Source organism: Oncorhynchus kisutch, linkage group LG17 (genome assembly GCF_002021735.2).
Source record: "Oncorhynchus kisutch isolate 150728-3 linkage group LG17, Okis_V2, whole genome shotgun sequence".
Lineage (NCBI taxonomy): Eukaryota > Metazoa > Chordata > Actinopteri > Salmoniformes > Salmonidae > Oncorhynchus > Oncorhynchus kisutch.
Genome location: NC_034190.2, coordinates 85,533,177 through 85,553,975, shown reverse-complemented (window position 1 = coordinate 85,553,975; position 20,799 = coordinate 85,533,177). Strand labels below are relative to the sequence as shown.

The window sequence follows — 20,799 nt, the reverse complement described above, 5'->3', positions numbered from 1 at the left end:
CCCCCTCTTCCCTCTCTCTCTCTCCCCACTCCTCCCCTCTTCCCCCTCTCTCTCCCCTCTTCCATCTCTCTCTCTCCCCTCTTCCCTCTCTCTCTCCCCACTCCTCCCTCAGAGCCCAGACGGAGCCCACCTGACCTGGGAGCCTCCGTCGGTCACATCTGGTAAGATCATTGAGTACTCGGTGTACCTGGCCCATCCAGAGCGCCCAGAGCGGGGGAGCAGGCCAAGCCCACCACCACCACCACCCCAGCCCAGCTGGCTTTCATGCGGGTGTTCTGTGGGCCCAACCCTTCCTGCCTGGTGCAGTCGTCCAGCCTCTCCAACGCACACATAGACTACACCACCAAGCCTGCCATCATCTTCCGCATCGCAGCCCGCAACGAGAAAGGTTACGGCCCTGCCACGCAGGGTCAGGTGGCTCCAAGGTACGGAACGCTAAGCTAGCCTCCTCTGTCTCTAAAGTGTTCGAATTGTGTCACTAATTCCTTATTGTGTTTTTGTATTCTGTGCTGCTCTTAAGTGAAACAGAGCTCCCATTGATCTCAAAGGGAATTAATTCCCTGTATCAATCAATACATATGAACGAAGGTTGATATTTTATTATAACCAGAGGACTCTGGTTATTTATAATGGAACAAATCCAAACTCCAGACCTTGATATATTGAAATGAAGATTGATGGACCCCATAGCAACAACTTCATGAGGCTCTTTCCTTTAAAATTTTAAAAGCTACCGTGTTTGCCACCTTTACTCTTTGACAAGTTCTTTTAAAGCGTCTTTGAGATTTTCGTTTGAATGAAAAGTGCTATAATAAAATATATTATTACAATCCTATGTCCTCTCCCTGTAGAGGTAGGTAAAGATGGTGTTGCAGCTAAACCAACTGCTAAGAGACCAGGCTCCTCACCTGACATGTGAGTACCATTTCATCTCTCTCTCTGTCTCTCTCTCTGTCTCTCTCTCAATTCAATTCAAGGGCTTTATTGGCATGGGAAACATGTTAACATTGCCAAAGCAAGTGAGGTAGACAACATACAAAGTGAATATATAAAGTGAAAAACAACAAAAATTAACAGTAAACATTACACATACAGAAGTTTCAAAACAGTAAAGACATTACAAATGTCATATTATATATATATTATATATATACAGTGTTCTAACAATGTACAAATGGCTAAAGGACACAAGATAAAATAAATAAGCATAAATATGGGTTGTATTTACAATGGTGTTTGTTCTTCACTGGTTGCCCTTTTCTTGTGGCAACAGGTCACAAATCTTGCTGCTGTGATGGCACACTGTGGAATTTCTCTCTCTCTATCTCTGTCTCTCTCTCGGTTTTTCTCTCTCTCTCGGTTTCTCTCTCTCGGTTTCACTCTCTCTCTGTTCTTTCTCTCTCTGTTTCTCTCTCGGTCTCTCTCTCTCTCTCGGTCTGTCTGTCTCTCTCTCTCGGTCTGTCTGTCTCTCTCTCTCGGTCTGTCTGTCTCTCTCTCTCGGTCTGTCTCTCTCTCTCGGTCTGTCTCTCTCTCTCGGTCTGTCTCTCTCTCTCGGTCTCTGTCTCTCTCTCTCGGTCTCTGTCTCTCTCTCTGTGTCTCGGTCTCTCTCTCTCATATATCCACATGAAATTTTTATAACATTCAACACGGGTGAACCTTAAACTCTCAACTTTTATTCTGGTCTTGACTCTCAGCTCCACTCCTAACGCTCTCTCGCCCCCCGTCTCGTGACTCTTTTAACATCCGTCTATGTTCATCTGTTGAATCGTGTTGTTTCTCTCCTTTAGGAAAGCTGCCGGTCAAAGAAGGCCAGATCAGACCAGTAAAGGGAGTTTCCTTCTCCCCTTGTTGTCCATGATGACTATTACTGAACTGAATACAACACCCCTCAACCAGCCCTCACCAACTATCTACAATATCCTTGCCTCAACCTCAAGCCCCACAAACCTGGACCCAGACCGGCCCACAAACCTGGACCCAGACCGGCCCACGAACCTGGACCCAGACCGGCCCACAAACCTGGACCCAGACCGGCCACGAACATGGACCCAGACCGGCCACGAACATGGACCCAGACCGGCCCACGAACATGGACCCAGACCGGCCCACGAACATGGACCCAGACCGGCCCACGAACATGGACCCAGACCGGCCCACGAACCTGGACCCAGACCGACCCCCCCCCCCCTCCAAACCACCATCATTCACAAAATGGCTACAAGAAAAACCCAGATGGAAATAATCCCAGAGCCCTGCCCTCATCACTCGAGGTTGTGGTGCACGGACACCTTGTTCCAACCTCATGTTTCTTTATTGGTTTATTAAACTGATCTTCTGTTTTAAAACGGTTTGAAAGCACACAATTACATTTTTTCTGTTATTTTTTTATGATTTTCGGTGAAATCAACAACAACAAAAAATAGAAAAAACCACTGTGGAGTTTTAACTGTAGTTGCTAGCTAGGTTCTCTTCGTCTTCGTCTCTTTTCTCCATCCCGGTTTATCACACCAGTAATACACAGCCACCAAATAGCTGTGTATGTCGATGTCATTTGCCCTTCGGTTGATTGGCTCACATGTAGAAGGATCGGATGGTTGCTATGGAAGACGGTTGAAACGGAAGAACACAGCATCATCACGTTGTCATGGGGACAAAAAACACACCGATGGGAAAACAGACAGCACTTGGGGGGGGGGGGAGGACAAGAGTGTTTTCTCGATTCAAGGGGAGCGTCGTCATCATCATCCGATTTATGACTTCATATTTGTCCTGGCTTTCGTTCTTGGTTGTGACATCACTGGTTTCACAGGGAGTAAAAAAAAGGAACGAGAGTTTCCACTCAAGTAAGAAAAGGACGTGTTTTTTGGTGTAGGTTTAGGAGACTACTTTAATTCTCTAGTCTGTTTCCTTTCGTTGGAAGGTGTGTGGACACTGGCTGACTGCCAACCAGGTTGAAAAGTACATATTATTTTTTACAAGCCTTTATTTGACAGATAATTTGACACTTATTTCAGAATTGGTGTTCTAATGAACTGTTAAAGAATGACTTTTTTTTTTTTGTTACTTGCTCTGCTGCGGGAAGATGAAGAACCGAAACGAAAGATTTGACTGAAAGAAAGAGGCGAGTGGATGTTATTTTTTGTTTTTGTTTATTACTTTCAGTAAAAAACAAAAATGTAATTAAAGGAATTGATTTGCAGAGAGGGAAAAAGCTTACTTTTCACCTGTCCTCCTCGTCGTCTCAACCTGTCCGATAGTCATGGAATGCATTTGTTGACATCTAATGGAATTTAGAAGGTTCTTTTTGTTTCCAAGCCTTGTTTTTTTTTTTAGAGTTCTGAGAATTAACAGGGATATTTTCTGCCCCCCCCCCCCCCCCCCCCAAAAAAATGCGGACAAACTGTTGATATTGATAACCATTCACATTACTTTTGGTGTATTGTTGTTGTTGTTGTTTGTTATTATTATTATTGGCTTTACATATGTTTAGGTATGCAAGTGTGTGTGTGTGTGTGTGTGGTGTGTGTAATGTGACAAATGTTTTCCATGTAGTTGGCATGTATTTTAAAAAACAGAGCATTTTATTTACCGAGAGGTGGGAAATGTTTCGTTATGAAGAATGATTGGATGGTGCAGCAGCAAACAGGGTTTGAGCTCAGTTGTAAATTAGTTCCTTCCTTCACGTAGCAAGTAAAGTTAAAAAAATAAAAAAAATAATTAAAATAAAAAAATAATCTCTTTTTTTATATAATTACCTGTAACAAAAAATGTTTTTACAGTTTGTCATCTTGGTTGCTTTATGTCTTGATATATATAAAACTGGAAAAAAAAACGGAAAATGTCTTGTCTCCCCTGCTCAGTAATGTCCTGTCACCAACGGGTTGTAAAAAGTACCCAATTGTCATACTTGAGTAAAAAGTAAGGATACCTTTAATAGAAAATGACTCGAGTGAAAGTTACCCAATAAAATACTACTTGAGTAAAGGTTAAAAAAGTATGTGGGTTTTAAATATACTTAAGTATTAAAAGTGAATATAATTGCAAAAATAAATGTATAAATCATTTTAAGTAAAGTTTAAATCTTATTAAGAAACCAGACGGCACGATGTTCTTGTTGTTTAATTTACCAGACAGCCAGGGGAACACTCCAACACTCACACATCATTACAGATAGCCAGGGGAACACTCCAACACTCAGACATCATTACAGATAGCCAGGGGAACACTCCAACACTCAGACATCATTATAGATAGCCAGGGGAAACTCCAACACTCGACTCATTTACAGATAGCCAGTGGAACACTCCAACACTCAGACATCATTTACAGACAGCCAGGGGAACACTCCAACACTCAGACATCATTTACAGACAGCCAGGGGAACACGTCCAACACTCAGACATCATTTACAGACAGCCAGGGGAACACTCAAACCACTCAGACATCATTTACAGATAGCCAGGGGACACACTCCAACACTCAGACATCATTTACAGACAGCCAGGGGAACACTCCAACACTCAGACATCATTACAGATAGCCAGGGGAACACTCCAACACTCACACATCATTACAGATAGCCAGGGGAGCACTCCAACACTCAGACATAATTTACAGATAGCCAGGGGAACACTCCAACACTCAGACATCATTACAGATAGCCAGGGAACACTCCACCACTCAGACATCATTACAGATAGCCAGGGGAACACTCAGACATCATTACAGACAGCCAGGGGAACACTCCAACACTCAGACATCATTTACAGACAGCCAGGGGAACACTCCAACACTTCAGCACTCATTTTACAGATAGCCAGGGAACACTCCAACACTCAGACATCATTACAGATAGCCAGGGGACCACTCCAACATCAGACATCATTAAGATAGCCAGGGGAACACTCCAACACTCAGACATCATTACAGATAGCCAGGGGAACACTCCAACACTCAGACATCATTACAGATAGCCAGGGGAAACACTCAGACATCATTACAGATAGCCAGGGGAACACTCCAACACCCAGACATAATTTACAAATAAAGAATTTGTGTTTAGTGAGTCTCCAGACCAGGGGCAGTAGGGATGACCAGGGATGTTCTCGTTTAGTGAAGTCCTCCAGATCAGAGGCAGTAGATGACCAGGGATGTTCTCGGTTTAGTGAGTCCTCCAGATCAGAGGCAGTAGGGATGACCAGGGATGTTCTCTGTTTAGTGAGTCCTCCAGATCAGAGGCAGTAGATGACCAGGGATGTCTCTGTTTAGTGAGTCCTCCAGATCAGAGGCAGTAGATGACCAGGGATGTTCTCTGTTTAGTGAGTCCTCCAGATCAGAGGCAGTAGGGATGACCAGAGATGTTCTCTGTTTAGTGAGTCCTCCAGATCAGAGGCAGTAGGGATGACCAGGGATGTTCTCTGTTTAGTGAGTCCTCCAGATCAGAGGCAGTAGATGACCAGGGATGTTCTCTGTTTAGTGAGTCCTCCAGATCAGAGGCAGTAGGGATGACCAGGGATGTTCTCTGTTTAGTGAGTCCTCCAGATCAGAGGCAGTAGATGACCAGGGATTTTCTCTGTTTAGTGAGTCCTCCAGATCAGAGGCAGTAGATGACCAGGGATGTTCTCTGTTTAGTGAGTCCTCCAGATCAGAGGCAGTAGATGACCAGGGATGTTCTCTGTTTAGTGAGTCCTCCAGATCAGAGGCAGTAGATGACCAGGGATGTTCTCTGTTTAGTGAGTCCTCCAGATCAGAGGCAGTAGATGACCAGGGATGTTCTCTGTTAGTGAGTCCTCCAGATCAGAGGCAGTAGATGACCAGGGATGTTCTCTGTTTAGTGAGTCCTCCAGATCAGAGGCAGTAGATGACCAGGGATGTTCTCTGTTTAGTGAGTCCTCCAGATCAGAGGCAGTAGATGACCAGGGATGTTCTCTGTTTAGTGAGTCCTCCAGATCAGAGCAGTAGATGACCAGGGATGTTCTCTGTTTAGTGAGTCCTCCAGATCAGAGGCAGTAGATGACCAGGGCATGTTCTCTGTTTAGTGAGGTCCTCCAATCAGAGGCAGTAGATGACCAGGGATGTTCTCTGTTTAGTGAGTCCTCCAGATCAGAGCAGTAGGATGACCAGGGATGTTCTCTTGTTTAGGGTGAGTTCCTCTCCAGATCAGAAGGAAGTAGATGACCAGGGAATGTTCTCTGTTTATGAGGTCCTCCAGATCAGAGGCAGTAGATGACCAGGATGTTCTTGTTTAGTGAGTCCTCCAGATCAGAGGCAGTAGATGGACCAGGGATGTTCTCTGTTAGTGAGTCCTCCAGATCAGAGGCAGGTAGATTGACCAGGGATGTTCTCTGTTTAGTGAGTCCTCCAGATCAGAGGCAGTAGATGACCAGGGATGTTCTCTGTTTAGTGAGTCCTCCAGATCAAGGCAGGTAGATGACCAGGGGATGTTCTCTGTTTAGTGAGTCCTCCAGATCAGAGGCAGTAGAATGACCAGGGATGTTTCTCTGTTTAGTGAGTCCTCCAGATCAGAGGCAGTAGATGACCAGGGATGTTCTCTGTTTAGTGAGTCCTCCAGATCAGAGGCAGTAGATGACCAGGGATGTTCTCTGTTTAGTGAGTCCTCCAGATCAGAGGCAGTAGATGACCAGGGATGTTCTCTGTTTAGTGGAGTCCCCAGATCAGAGGCAGTAGATGACCAGGGATGTTCTCGTTTAGTGAGTCCTCCAGATCAGAGGCAGTAGATGACCAGGGATGTTCTCTGTTTAGTGAGTCCTCCAGATCAGAGGCAGTAGTAGATGACCAGGGATGTTCTCTGTTTAGTTAGTCCTCCAGATCAGAGGCAGTAGATGACCAGGGATGTTCTCTGTTTAGTGAGTCCTCCAGCTGTCTCACTCCAGAGGCAGTAGATGACCAGGGATGTTCTCTGTTTAGTGAGTCCTCCAGATCAGAGGCAGTAGATGACCAGGGATGTTCTCTGTTTAGTGAGTCCTCCAGATCAGAGGCAGTAGATGACCAGGGATGTTCTCTGTTTAGTGAGTCCTCCAGATCAGAGGCCAGTAGATGACCAGGGATGTTCTCTGTTTAGTGAGTCCTCCAGATCAAGAGGCAGTAGATGACCAGGGATGTCTCTGTTTAGTGAGTCCTCCAGACCAGAGGCAGTAGATGACCAGGGATGTTCTCTGTTTAGTGAGTCCTCCAGACCAGAGGCAGTAGATGACCAGGGATGTTCTCTGTTTAGTGAGTCCTCTAGATCAGAGGCAGTAGATGACCAGGGATGTTCTCTGTTTAGTGAGTCCTCCAGACCAGAGGCAGTAGATGACCAAGGGATGTTCTCTGTTTAGTGAGTCCTCCAGATCAGAGGCAGTAGGGATGACCAGGGATGGTTCTCTGTTTAGTGAGTCCTCCAGATCAGAGGCAGTATGATGACCAGGATGTTCTCTGTTTAGTGAGTCCTCCAGATCAGAGCAGTAGGGATGACCAGGATGTTCTCTGTTTAGTGAGTCCTCCAGATCAGAGGGCAGTAGATGGCCAGGGATGTTCTCTGTTTAGTGAGTCCTCCAGATCAGAGGCAGTAGATGGACCAGGGATGTTCTCTGTTTAGTGAGTCCTCCAGATCAGAGCAGTAGATGACCAGGGATGTTCTCTGGTTTTAGTTAGTCCTCACAGATCAGAGGCAGTAGATGACCAGGGATGTTCTCTGTTTAGTGAGTCCACCAGACCAGCAGGCAGTAGATGACCAGGGATGTCTCTGTTTAGTGAGTCCTCCAGATCAGAGGCAGTAGATACCAGGGATGTTTCTCTGTTTAGTGAGTCCTCCAGATCAGAGGCAGTAGTGATGACCAGGGATGTTCTCTGTTTAGTGAGTCCTCCAGATCAGAGGCAGTAGGGATGACCAGGATGTTCTCTGTTTAGTGAGTCCTCCAGATCAGAGGCAGTAGGGATGACCAGGTGTTCTCTGTTAGTGAGTCCTCCAGATCAGAGGCAGTAGATGACCAGGGATGTTTCTCTGTTATGGTCCTCGCAGACCAGAGGCAGTAGATGACCAGGGATTTCTCTGTTTAGTGAGTCCTCCAGACCAGAGGCAGTAGATGACCAGGGATGTTCTCCGTTTAGTGAGTCCTCCAGACCAGAGGCAGTAGATGACCAGGGATGTTCTCTGTTTAGTGAGTCCTCCAGATCAGAGGCAGTAGATGACCAGGGGATGTTCTCTGTTTAGTGAGTCCTCCAGACCAGAGGCAGTAGGATGACCAGGATGTTCTCTGTTTAGTGGAGTCCTCCAGACCAGAGGCAGTAGATGACCAGGATGTTCTCTGTTTGTGAGTCCTCCAGATCAGAGCGCAGTAGTGACCAGGGATGTTCTCTGTTTAGTGAGTCCTCCAGATCAGAGGCAGTAGGGATGACCAGGGATGTTCTCTGTTTAGTGAGTCCTCCAGATCAGAGGCAGTAGATGACCAGGGATGTTCTCTGTTTAGTGAGTCCTCCAGACCAGAGGCAGTAGATGACCAGGGATGTTCTCTGTTTAGTGAGTCCTCCAGATCAGAGGCAGTAGGGATGACCAGGGATGTTCTCTGTTTAGTGAGTCCTCCAGATCAGAGGCAGTAGATGACCAGGGATGTTCTCTGTTTAGTGAGTCCTCCAGATCAGAGGCAGTAGATGACCAGGGATGTTCTCTGTTTAGTGAGTCCTCCAGATCAGAGGCAAGTAGATGACCAGGGATGTTCTCTGTTTAGTGAGTCCTCCAGACCAGAGGCAGTAGATGACCAGGGATGTTCTCTGTTTAGTGAGTCCTCCAGATCAGAGGCAGTAGGGACGACCAGGGATGTTCTCTGTTTAGTGAGTCCTCCAGATCAGAGGCAGTAGGGACGACCAGGGATGTTCTCTGTTTAGTGAGTCCTCCAGATCAGAGCAGTAGGGACGACAGGGATGTTCTCTGTTTAGTGAGTCCTCCAGATCAGAGTCAGTAGGACGACCAGGGATGTTCTCTGTTTAGTGAGTCCTCCAGACCAGAGGCAGTAGATGACCAGGGATGTTCTCTGTTAGTGAGTCCTCCAGATCAGAGGCAGTAGATGACCAGGGATGCATTTACACTTGTTCCATCAGTTTGTCAAACTTGGGCAAACAAAAATAATTTTCTCATACAGTCGAAGTCGGTAATTTACATACACTTAGGTTGGAGTCATTAAAACTCGTTTTTCAAACACTCCACTAATTTCTTGTGACAAACTATAGTTTTTGGCAAAGTCAGGACATATACTTTGTGTATGACATAAGTCATTTTTTCCAACAATTGTTTCAGACAGACTTATTTCACTATCACAATTCCAGTGGGTCAGAAGTTTTCATACACTAAGTGACTGTGGCCCTTAAACAGCTTGGGAAATTCCAGAAAATTTAGAAGCTTTAGCTTTAGAAGCTTCTGATCGGCTAATTGACATCATTTGATCAATTGGAGGTGTACCTGTGGATATATTTCAAGGCCTACCTTCAAACTCAGTGCCTCTTTGCTGACATCATGGAAAAATCAAAAGATATTAGCCCTTAGAAAGACCTCCACAAGTATGGTTCATCCTTGGGAGCAATTTCCAAATGCCTGAAGGTTCCACGTTCATCTGTACAAACAATAGTACGCAAGTATAACACCATGGGACCACACAGCCGTCATACCGCTCAGGAAGGAGACCCGTTTCTGTCTCCTAGAGATGAACGTACTTTGGTGCGGAAAGTGCAAATCAATCCCAGAACAACAGCGAAGGACCTTGTGAAGATGCTGGAGGGAAACAGGTACAAAAGTATCTATATCCACAGTAAATGAGTTCTATATCCACATAACCTGAAAGGCCGCTCAGCAAGGAAGAAGCCACTGCTCCAAACCGCCATAAAAAGCCAGACTACGGTTTGCAACTGCACATGGGGACAAAGATCATACTTTTTTGAGAAATGTCCTCTGGTCTGATGAAACAGAAATAGAACTGTTTGGCCATAATGGACCATTATGTTGGAGGAAAAAGGGGAGGCTTGCAAGCCAAAGAACACCATCCCAACCGTGAAACATGGGGGTGGCAAGCATCATGTTGTGGGGGTGCTTTGCTGCACGAGGGACTGGTGCACTTCACAAAATAGATGGCATCATGAGGAGGAAAATTTATGTGGATATATTGAAGCAACATCTCAAGACATCAGTCAGGAAGCTAAAGCTTGGTCACAAATGGGTCTTCCAAATGGACATTGACCCCAAGCCTACTTCCAAAGTTGCGGCAAATGTTTAAAGGACAACAAGTCAAGGTATTGGATGTGACCATCACAAAGCCCTGACCTCAATCCCATAGAAAATTTGTGGGCAGAACGAAAAAGTGTGTGTGAGCAAAGAAGCCTACAAAACCTGATTCAGTTACACTAGCTCTGTCAGGAGGAATGGGCAAAATTCACCAATTTATTGTGGGAAACTTGTGGAAGGCTACCCGAAACGTTGACCCAAGTTAAACAATTTAAGGCAATGCCACACTCAATTAGTATTTGTTCGTAAACTTCTGACCACTGGGAATTGATGAAAGAAATAAAAGCTGAAATAAATCATTCTCTCTACTATTCTTCTGAATTTCAAATTTTTTAATAAAGTGATGATCCTAACTGACCTAAAACAGGGACTTTTTTACTAGGATTACATGTCAGGAATTGTGAAAAGGTGTATGTAAACTTCCGACTTCAACTGTATATATTCCCTCGAACTACTCGGAGACACTTTTGGAAAAAAGAAGCACTTTAACTTTAGGATCGGACATTTTGAGGATCGTGATTTTGGGACTAAGGTAACTAACATCCGAATATATACTTAAATATACATATTGGAAAATGACATGACAATGAATTGGAGATTTGACGATTTTATGACATATACATAGACTTTCTAAACCATTTGAGGCCGTCTGTGTTGAGGTTTTCAAGTTGTTTAAAGAGAATTCAGGCAAAGTTATAGAGGCCCGTCTGTGTTGAGGTATTGTCATGACTCCTACCGAAGGTGGCTCCACTTCCTGTTCGGGTGGCGCTCGGCGGTCGTCGTCACCGGTCCACTACCTGCCACCGATCCCTTTTTCCCCCTTTCTGTTTATTGGTTTCACCTGTGTTTAGTTTAGGCTGATTGGTTGGGCTTTTATTACCCGCCTGCTGGTTTTGCGGGATTATTTCGATGTTCCTGTGTACACGGCTGTATGTCACGGGTGTCCGTGTGTTTGGGTTTTTGCTGGACTGTTTAAATCCCCCGTGTTTGGGGCATTTTTTGGTTGGCGTCTGTTCACCGTTGTGGTGCATTAAAAGTGAGCGCAACCCTGAACTCTCTGCTTCCTGCGCCTGACTTCTTCCCCGCTACTCCCCGGGCGCTACAGGTATTCAAGTTATTTAAAGAGAATTCAGCCACCATTTAAAGTTTTGTCATGAAGAAAACACTTAAATCCAAGAAAAATCTTATTTAATACTGAACAAAAATATAAACACATATGTGAAGTTAAATAAAATATCCTTGAAATGTTCCATACACACACACACAGCTCTTTTCTCTCAAATTGTCTGTACAAATTTGTTTACATCCCTTTCAGTGAGCATTTTTCCTTTGCCAAGATAATCCATCCACCTGACAGGTGTGGCATATCAAAAAGCTGATTAAACGGCATGATCATTACACAGGTGCACATTGTGCTGGGGACAATAAGGCCACTCTAAAATGTGCAGTTTTGTCACACAACACAATGCCACAGATGTCTCAAGTTTTGAAGGAGCATGCAATTGGCATGCTGACTGCAGGAAAGTCCACCAGAGCTGTTGCCAGAGAATTGAATGTTCACTTCTCTACCATAAGCCGCCACCAACGTTGTTTTAGAGAATTTGGCAGTGCGTCCAACCGGCGTCACAACCACAGACCACTTTTTTTTAAATTACCTTTATTTAACTAGACAAGTCGGTTAAGAACAAATTCTTATTTTCAATGACGGCCTAGGAACAGTGGGTTAACTGCCTTGTTCAGAGGCAGAATGACAGATTTTTACCTTGTCAGCTCAGGGATTCGATCTAGCAACCTTTCGGTTACTGGCCCAACGCTCTCATCACTAGGCTACCTGCCCCCCTACACTCTAACCACTAGGCTACCTGCCCCCCCCCTACACTCTCACCACTAGGCTAAGTGTCCACTACAAGTGTCCACTACATTCACCAATTTAGTGTTTAGTTTCTTCTGCACTGTATCCGATTCAGTAATAACTGTCACAAGGTTTGAATCTCTTGTGGACAGATGTGCTGGGTGTTTGAGAACCTCCTTGCCATCCAAATGAAAGGATAAACCCATAAGTACACCACAGAGTACAATGTAATTACTAGGTTAAGCTAGTTAAAATGAAGTGTATCTTGAGGGGTACTTAGTTGTAATTAATGTGTACTTTATACAGTACATTACCCATCCTGACAACCTGGCGCTAATTTAGAAGCTTCTGGAAGCACCATCCAAGCAAGAAAATAAACACACCGCAGACTACATGTACATGTGAGTATAAGTACAATGTAATTAATAGGCGTTACACAGAATTTAGTTTCGTATTTCGTATTTCTATGTAATGTATTTCTATGTCATGTATTTCTATGTCATGTATTTCTATGTCATGTATTTCTATGTCATGTATTTCTAGGTCATGTATTTCTATGTCATGTATTTCTATGTCATGTATTTCTATGTCATGTATTTCTATGTCATGTATTTCTATGTTATTACTTATTACTCATTACCAAGTGAAAATACCTACAAAAAAAGAGTAACTTATACCTTATATTTCTCACAAAATAATATTTTTTTTCCTTAATGAACTGATTTATTAATTATATTAAACAAAGATATAGGCCTAGTCAATAACATAAATCTGTAGCCTACAGCTTTGGTGAGTAACTCTGAATGATCGGCTATAAGAAGCCAACTGACATTTACTCCTGAGGTGCTGACCTGTTGCACCCTCGACAACCACTGCGAATATTAGAATCTGACCTATGAACTTTTGAACATCATGGCCATGTACTGCTGAGGGGAGAACGGCTCATAATAATGGCCAAAAAGGAAGCAAATGGACAACCATCGAACACCTGTAATCCCATGTGTTTAATATATTTGATACCATTCCACTGAGTCCACTCACTCCAGTCATTACCACGAGCCCCGTCCTCCCTAATTAAGGTGCCACCAACCTCCTGTGCTGTACGCACAATGAAATCAGTTCAAGCAAATATTTTTTCCCATCAGGTAGAAGCTAGAAGACTGATGCCGATACAACAGCGCCCCCTGTCTTCTGCAGCAGACCATTGCAGGCTGCCATTATGGTCACGTGATAACAACACTGTCGTCAATGTAAAAACCGTCACCTAGCATTTATTACTAGGGAGATCAAAACGATGCTCTACATTGATAGCTAGTTTACTGTATTACACGATGTATTAGATATACCAGAAATGTGTAGCTGTTCTTACTTACGTTTTTTTATTTATAAAAAAAACAACATTTGGTTGAAAAAGCCAGGCGTTTTAATCAACAAGAGAGTTTAGCTAACGTTAACCTTCTGTAATTTACCATGGATCAATATAGTATTTTGGTAGAATAGGAGAAGGAGCCCATGGCATTGTTTTCAAAGCAAAACATATCGAGGTATGAATTCAAATGTGTTTATTTGACTTTTTAACTCCCCTAGATAACTAACGTTAGATGTCTACTGTAGATAGTTAGCTCTTCTGGGTGGGTATAATTTGTGAAATATTCCCGAACAGGAATATATATATAAAAAAAATCAACATGTAAATAACTTTGTAAACATTAAGAGTAAGCTAGTTAATGCCTAGTTATTATAGTTATTAAATGATAGCCACCCTGTTTGGCAAGCAGACAGTCAAGTAATATAACATTTTCAAGCAGTGTCTTTACGTTATGCTCTTTTCTGTTGTCATTTAGACTGGAGAGACTGTGGCTCTGAAGAAAGTAGCTCTGAGAAAGTTGGAGGATGGGATCCCCAACCAAGCCCTCAGAGAGATCAAGGCTTTACAGGAGATTGAAGACAACCAATATGTGAGTTATCCCGAGCGGTCTTAGGCACTACATCTCAATGCATGAGGCGTCACTACAGTCCCCGGTTGGAATCCAGGCTATATCACATCCGGCCGTGATTGGGAGTCCCATAGGGCGGCGCACAATTGGCCCAGCGTCGTCCGGGTTTGGCCAGAGTAGGCCGTCATTATAAATACGAATTTGTTCTTAACTGACTTTGCCTAGATAAATAAAGGTTACAAATATATATATATATAATTGATATAGCCTAACCCTCAGAATGTTGCCCAAGTTTATTTTGTAATTGCACTTGTACACCCCCCTCTGACGGATAACAAGCCGCCGCTAACTAAGCTAGCCGTTTCACATCCGTTACACTTGTACAGCCCCTCTGACGGATAACAAGCCGCCGCTAACTAAGCTAGCCGTTTCACATCCGTTACACTTGTACACCCCCTCTGACGGATAACAAGCCACCGCTAACTAAGCTAGCCGTTTCACATCCGTTACACTTGTACACCCCCTCTGACGGATAACAAGCCATCGCTAACTAAGCTAGCCGTTTCACATCCGTTACACTTGTACAGCCCCTCTGACGGATAACAAGCCACCGCTAACTAAGCTAGCCGTTTCACATCCGTTACACTTGTACACCCCCTCTGACGGATAACAAGCCACCGCTAACTAAGCTAGCCGTTTCACATCCGTTACACTTGTACAGCCCCTCTGACGGATAACAAGCCGCCGCTAACTAAGCTAGCCGTTTCACATCCGTTACACTTGTACACCCCCTCTGACGGATAACAAGCCACCGCTAACTAAGCTAGCCGTTTCACATCCGTTACACTTGTACACCCCCTCTGACGGATAACAAGCCGCCGCTAACTAAGCTAGCCGTTTCACATCCGTTACACTTGTACAGCCCCTCTGATGGATAACAAGCCACCGCTAACTAAGCTAGCCGTTTCACATCCGTTACACTTGTACACCCCCTCTGACGGATAACAAGCCATCGCTAACTAAGCTAGCCGTTTCACATCCGTTACACTTGTACAGCCTCTCTGACGGATAACAAGCCACCGCTAACTAAGCTAGCCGTTTCACATCCGTTACACTTGTACAGCCCCTCTGATGGATAACAAGCCACCGCTAACTAAGCTAGCCGTTTCACATCCGTTACACTTGTACACCCCCTCTGACGGATAACAAGCCACCGCTAACTAAGCTAGCCGTTTCACATCCGTTACACTTGTACACCCCCTCTGACGGATAACAAGCCACAGGGTAACTAAGCTAGCCGTTTCACATCCGTTACACTTGTACACCCCCTCTGACGGATAACAAGCCGCCGCTAACTAAGCTAGCCGTTTCACATCCGTTACACTTGTACACCCCCTCTGACGGATAACAAGCCACCGACTAACTAAGCTAAGCCGTTCACATCCGTTACACTTGTACCACCCCTCTGACGGATAACAAGCCACCGCTAACTAAGCTAGCCGTTTCACATCCGTTACACTTGTACACCCCCTCTGACGGATAACAAGCCACCGCTAACTAAGCTAGCCGTTTCACATCCGTTACACTTGTACAGCCCCTCTGACGGATAACAAGCCGCCGCTAACTAAGCTAGCCGTTTCACATCCGTTACACTTGTACACCCCCCTCTGACGGATAACAAGCCGCCGCTAACTAAGCTAGCCGTTTCACATCCGTTACACTTGTACACCCCCTCTGACGGATAACAAGCCGCCGCTAACTAAGCTAGCCGTTTCACATCCGTTACACTTGTACAGCCCCTCTGATGGATAACAAGCCACCGCTAACTAAGCTAGCCGTTTCACATCCGTTACACTTGTACACCCCCTCTGACGGATAACAAGCCATCGCTAACTAAAGCTAGCCGTTTCACATCCGTTACACTTGTACAGCCCCTCTGACGGATAACAAGCCACCGCTAACTAAGCTAGCCGTTTCACATCCGTTACACTTGTACAGCCCCTCTGATGGATAACAAGCCACCGCTAACTAAGCTAGCCGTTTCACATCCGTTACACTTGTACACCCCCTCTGACGGATAACAAGCCACCGGCTAACTCAAGCTAGCCGTTTCACATCCGTTACACTTGTACACCCCCTCTGACGGATAACAAGCCACAGGGTAACTAAGCTAGCCGTTTCACATCCGTTACACTTGTACAACCCCCTCTGACGGATAACAAGCCGCCGCTAACTAAGGCTAGCCGTTTCACATCCGTTACACTTGTACACCCCCTCTGACGGATAACAAGCCACCCGCTAACTAAGCTAGCCCGTTTTCACATCCGTTACACTTGTACACCCCCTCTGACGGGATAACAAGCCGCCGCTAACTAAGCTGGCCGTTTCACATCCGTTACACTTGTACAAGCCCCTCTGATGGATAACAAGCCACCGCTAACTAAGCTAGCCGTTTCACATCCGTTACACTTGTACACCCCCTCTGACGGATAACAAGCCACCGCTAACTAAGCTAGCCGTTTCACATCCGTTACACTTGTACAGCCCCTCTGACGGATAACAAGCCACCGGCCTAAGCTAGCCGTTCACATCCGTTACACTTGTACAGCCCCTCTGATGGATAACAAGCCACCGCTAACTAAGCTAGCCGTTTCACATCCGTTACACTTGTACACCCCCTCTGACGGATAACAAGCCACCGCTAACTAAGCTAGCCGTTTCACATCCGTTACCACTTGTACACCCCCTCTGACGGATAACAAGCCACAGGGTAACTAAGCTAGCCGTTTCACATCCGTTACACTTGTACACCCCCTCTGACGGATAACAAGCCACAGGGTAACTAAGCTAGCCGTTTCACATCCGTTACACTTGTACACCCCCTCTGACGGATAACAAGCCACCGCTAACTAAGCTAGCCGTTTCACATCCGTTACACTTGTCACACCCCCTCTGACGGATAACAAGCCACAGGGTAACTAAGCCTAGCCGTTTCACATCCGTTAACACTTGTACACCCCCTCTGACGGATAACAAGCCACAGGGTAACTAAGCTAGCCGTTTCACATCCGTTACACTTGTACACCCCCTCTGACAGATAAACAAGCCGCCGCTAACTAAGCTACGCCGTTTCACATCCGTTACACTTGTACACCCCTCTGACGGATAACAAGCCTCCGCTAAACTAAGCTAGCCGTTTCACATCCGTTACACTTGTACACCCCTCTGACGGATAACAAGCCACCGCTAACTAAGCTAGCCGTTTCACATCCGTTACACTTGTACAGCCCCTCTGAACGGATAACAAGCCACCGCTAACTAAGCTAGCCGTTTCACATCCCGTTACACTTGTACACCCCCTCTGACGGATAACAAGCTCCGCTAACTAAGCTAGCCGTTTCACATCCGTTACACTTGTACACCCCCTCTGACGGATAAAAGCCTCCGCTAACTAAGCTAGCCGTTTCACATCCGTTACCCTTGTACACCCCTCTGACGGATAACAAGCACAGGGTAACTAAGCTAGCCGTTTCACATCCGTTACACCTTGTACACCCCTCTGACGGATTAACAAGCCACCGTAACTAAGCTAGCCGTTTCACATCCGTTACACTTGTACACCCCCTCTGACGCGATAACAAGCACAGGCGTACTAAGCTAGCCGTTTCACATCCGTTAGCACTTGTACACCCCCTCTGCACGGATAACAAGCCACAGGGTAAACTAAGCTAGCCCGTTTCACATCCGTTACACTTGTACACAAATCAAATCAAATCAAATCAAATTTATTTATATAGCCCTTCGTACATCAGCTGATATCTCAAAGTGCTGTACAGAAACCCAGCCTAAAACCCCAAACAGCAAGCAATGCAGGTGGAGAAGCACAGGGCTAGGAAAAACTCCCTAGAAAGGCCAATACCTAGGAAGAAACCTAGAGAGGAACCAGGCTATGTGGGGTGGCCAGTCCTCTTCTGGCTGTGGCGGGTGAGATTATAAACAGAACATGGTCAAGATGTTCATGTTCATAAATGACCAGCATGGTCGAATAATAATAAGGCAGAACAGTTGAAACTAGAGCAGCAGCACAGTCAGGTGGAAGTTGAAACTGGAGCAGCAGCATGGGCAGGTAGACTGGGGACAGCAAGGAGTCATCATGTCAGGGTAGTCCTGGGGCATGGTCCTAGGGCTCAGGTCAGTTGAAACTGGAACAGCAGCATGGCCAGGTGGACTGGGGACAGCAAGGAGTCATCATGTCAGGTAGTCCCTGGGGCATGGTCCTAGGGCTCAGGTCCTCCGAGAGAGAGAAAGAAAAGAGAGAAGGAGAGAATTAGAGAACGCACACTTAGATTCACACAGGACACCGAATAGGACAGGAGAAGTACTCCAGATATAACAAACTGACCCGCAGCCCCCGACACATAAACTACTGCGCATAAATACTGGAGGCTGAGACAGGAGGGGTCAGGAGACACTGTGGCCCCATCCGAGGACACCCCCGGACAGGGCCAAACAGGAAGGATATAACCCCTCTGACGGATAACAAGCCTCCGCTAACTAAGCTAGCCGTTTCACATCCGTTACACTTGTACACCCCCTCTGACGGATAACAAGCCACCGCTAACTAAGCTAGCCGTTTCACATCCGTTACACTTGTACACCCCCTCTGACGGATAACAAGCCACCGCTAACTAAGCTAGCCGTTTCACATCCGTTACACTTGTACAGCCCCTCTGACGGATAACAAGCCGCCGCTAACTAAGCTAGCCGTTTCACATCCGTTACACTTGTACACCCCCTCTGACGGATAACAAGCCTCCGCTAACTAAGCTAGCCGTTTCACATCCGTTACACTTGTACAGCCCCTCTGATGGATAAACAAGCCACCGCTAACTAAGCTAGCCGTTTCACATCCGTTACACTTGTACACCCCCTCTGACGGATAACAAGCCACAGGGGTAACTAAGCTAGCCGTTTCACATCCGTTACACTTGTACACCCCCTCTGACGGATAACAAGCCACAGGGTAACTAAGCTAGCCGTTTCACATCCGTTACACTTGTACACCCCCTCTGACGGGATAACAAGCCACCGCTAACTAAGCTAGCCGTTTCACATCCGTTACACTTGTACACCCCTCTGACGGATAACAAGCCTCCGCTAACTAAGGCTAGCCGTTTCACATCCGTTACACTTGTACACCCCCTCTGGCGGATAACAAGCCACCGCTAACTAAGCTAGCCGTCTTCACATCCGTTACACTTGTACACCCCTCTGACGGATAACAAGCCACCGCTAACTAAGCTAGCGTTCACATCCGTTACACTTGTACACCCCATCTGACGGATAACAAGCCTCCGCTAACTAAGCTAGCATTTCACATCCGTTACACTTGTACACCCCCTCTGACGGATAAACAGCCGCTATCACGGCTACTCTTGAGAAACACTCACCTTCCATCCCCATGTGTTGTAGGTGGTGAAGCTCAAGGACGTGTTTCCCCACGGTACAGGGTTCGTCTTGGTGTTTGAGTACATGCTCTCTGACCTCTCTGAGTCATCAGGAACTCTCAGAGGCCTCTCACCGAGGCACATGTCAAAGGTTACATGATGATGCTGCTCAAAGGGTTCCTTCTGCCACGAGAACTCCATCATGCACAGAGTGAGACACACACACACACACACACCACAATGTCACTCACGTCCTTATAACACACACACCCACACACACAATGTCACTCACGTCCTTATAACACACAAAACCACACAACACACAACCCCCACACATGTCACTCACGTCCTTATAACACACACACACCACACACACACAATGTCACTCACGTCCTTATAACACACACACACACACACACACAATGTCACTCACGTCCTTATAACACACACACACACACACAATGTCACTCACGTCCTTATAAACACACACACACACACACACAATGTCACTCACGTCCTTAACACACACACACACACACCACACACACACACACACACACAACACACACACACACACACACACACACACACAATGTCACTCACGTCCTTATAACACACACACACACACACAATGTCACTCACGTCCTTATAACACACACACACACACACAATGTCACTCACGTCCTTATAACACACACACACACACACACACAATGTCACTCACGTCCTTATAACACACACACACACACACAATGTGACGTCAATCACGTCCTTATAACACACACACATTGTGTCTGCGTTTCCCTGGTTATAAGCGATATCATAAGGTGTTGTGTTTTTCTCTCTCTGCAGGATCTGAAACCAGCCAACCTGCTCATCGCTCTACAGGTCATCTGAAGATAGCAGACTTTGGCCTGGCCAGACTTTTCAACAACGATGGAGAGCACCTCTACAGCCATCAGGTGGCCACCAGGTACCCTGCATACCAACACAAACTGGTTTGCCCCGTTCACTGCAGGCTTACATGGGGCTGTGATCAGGTGGCCACCAGGTACCCTGCATACCAACACAAACCGGTTTGCCCCGTTCACTGCAGGCTTACATGGGGCTGTGATCAGGTGGCCACCAGTACCCTGCATACCAACACAAACCGGTTTGCCCCGTTCACTGCAGGCTTACATGGGGCTGTGATCAGGGCCACAGGTACCCTGCATACCAACACAAACCGGTTTGCCCGTTCACTGCATACCAATACAAACCAGTTTGCCCCGTTCACTGCAGGCTTACATGGGC

General features: G+C 45.9%; 1 protein-coding gene and 1 pseudogene across 1 annotated transcript in view; both read left to right on the top strand.

Annotated features, from left to right (window-relative positions):
- Positions 1 to 20,799, top strand: part of hcfc1b (host cell factor C1b) — an 81,803-nt gene that overhangs the window by 57,118 nt on the left and 3,886 nt on the right.
- On the top strand, positions 13,348 to 20,697 carry LOC116354461 (cyclin-dependent kinase 20-like; annotated as a pseudogene).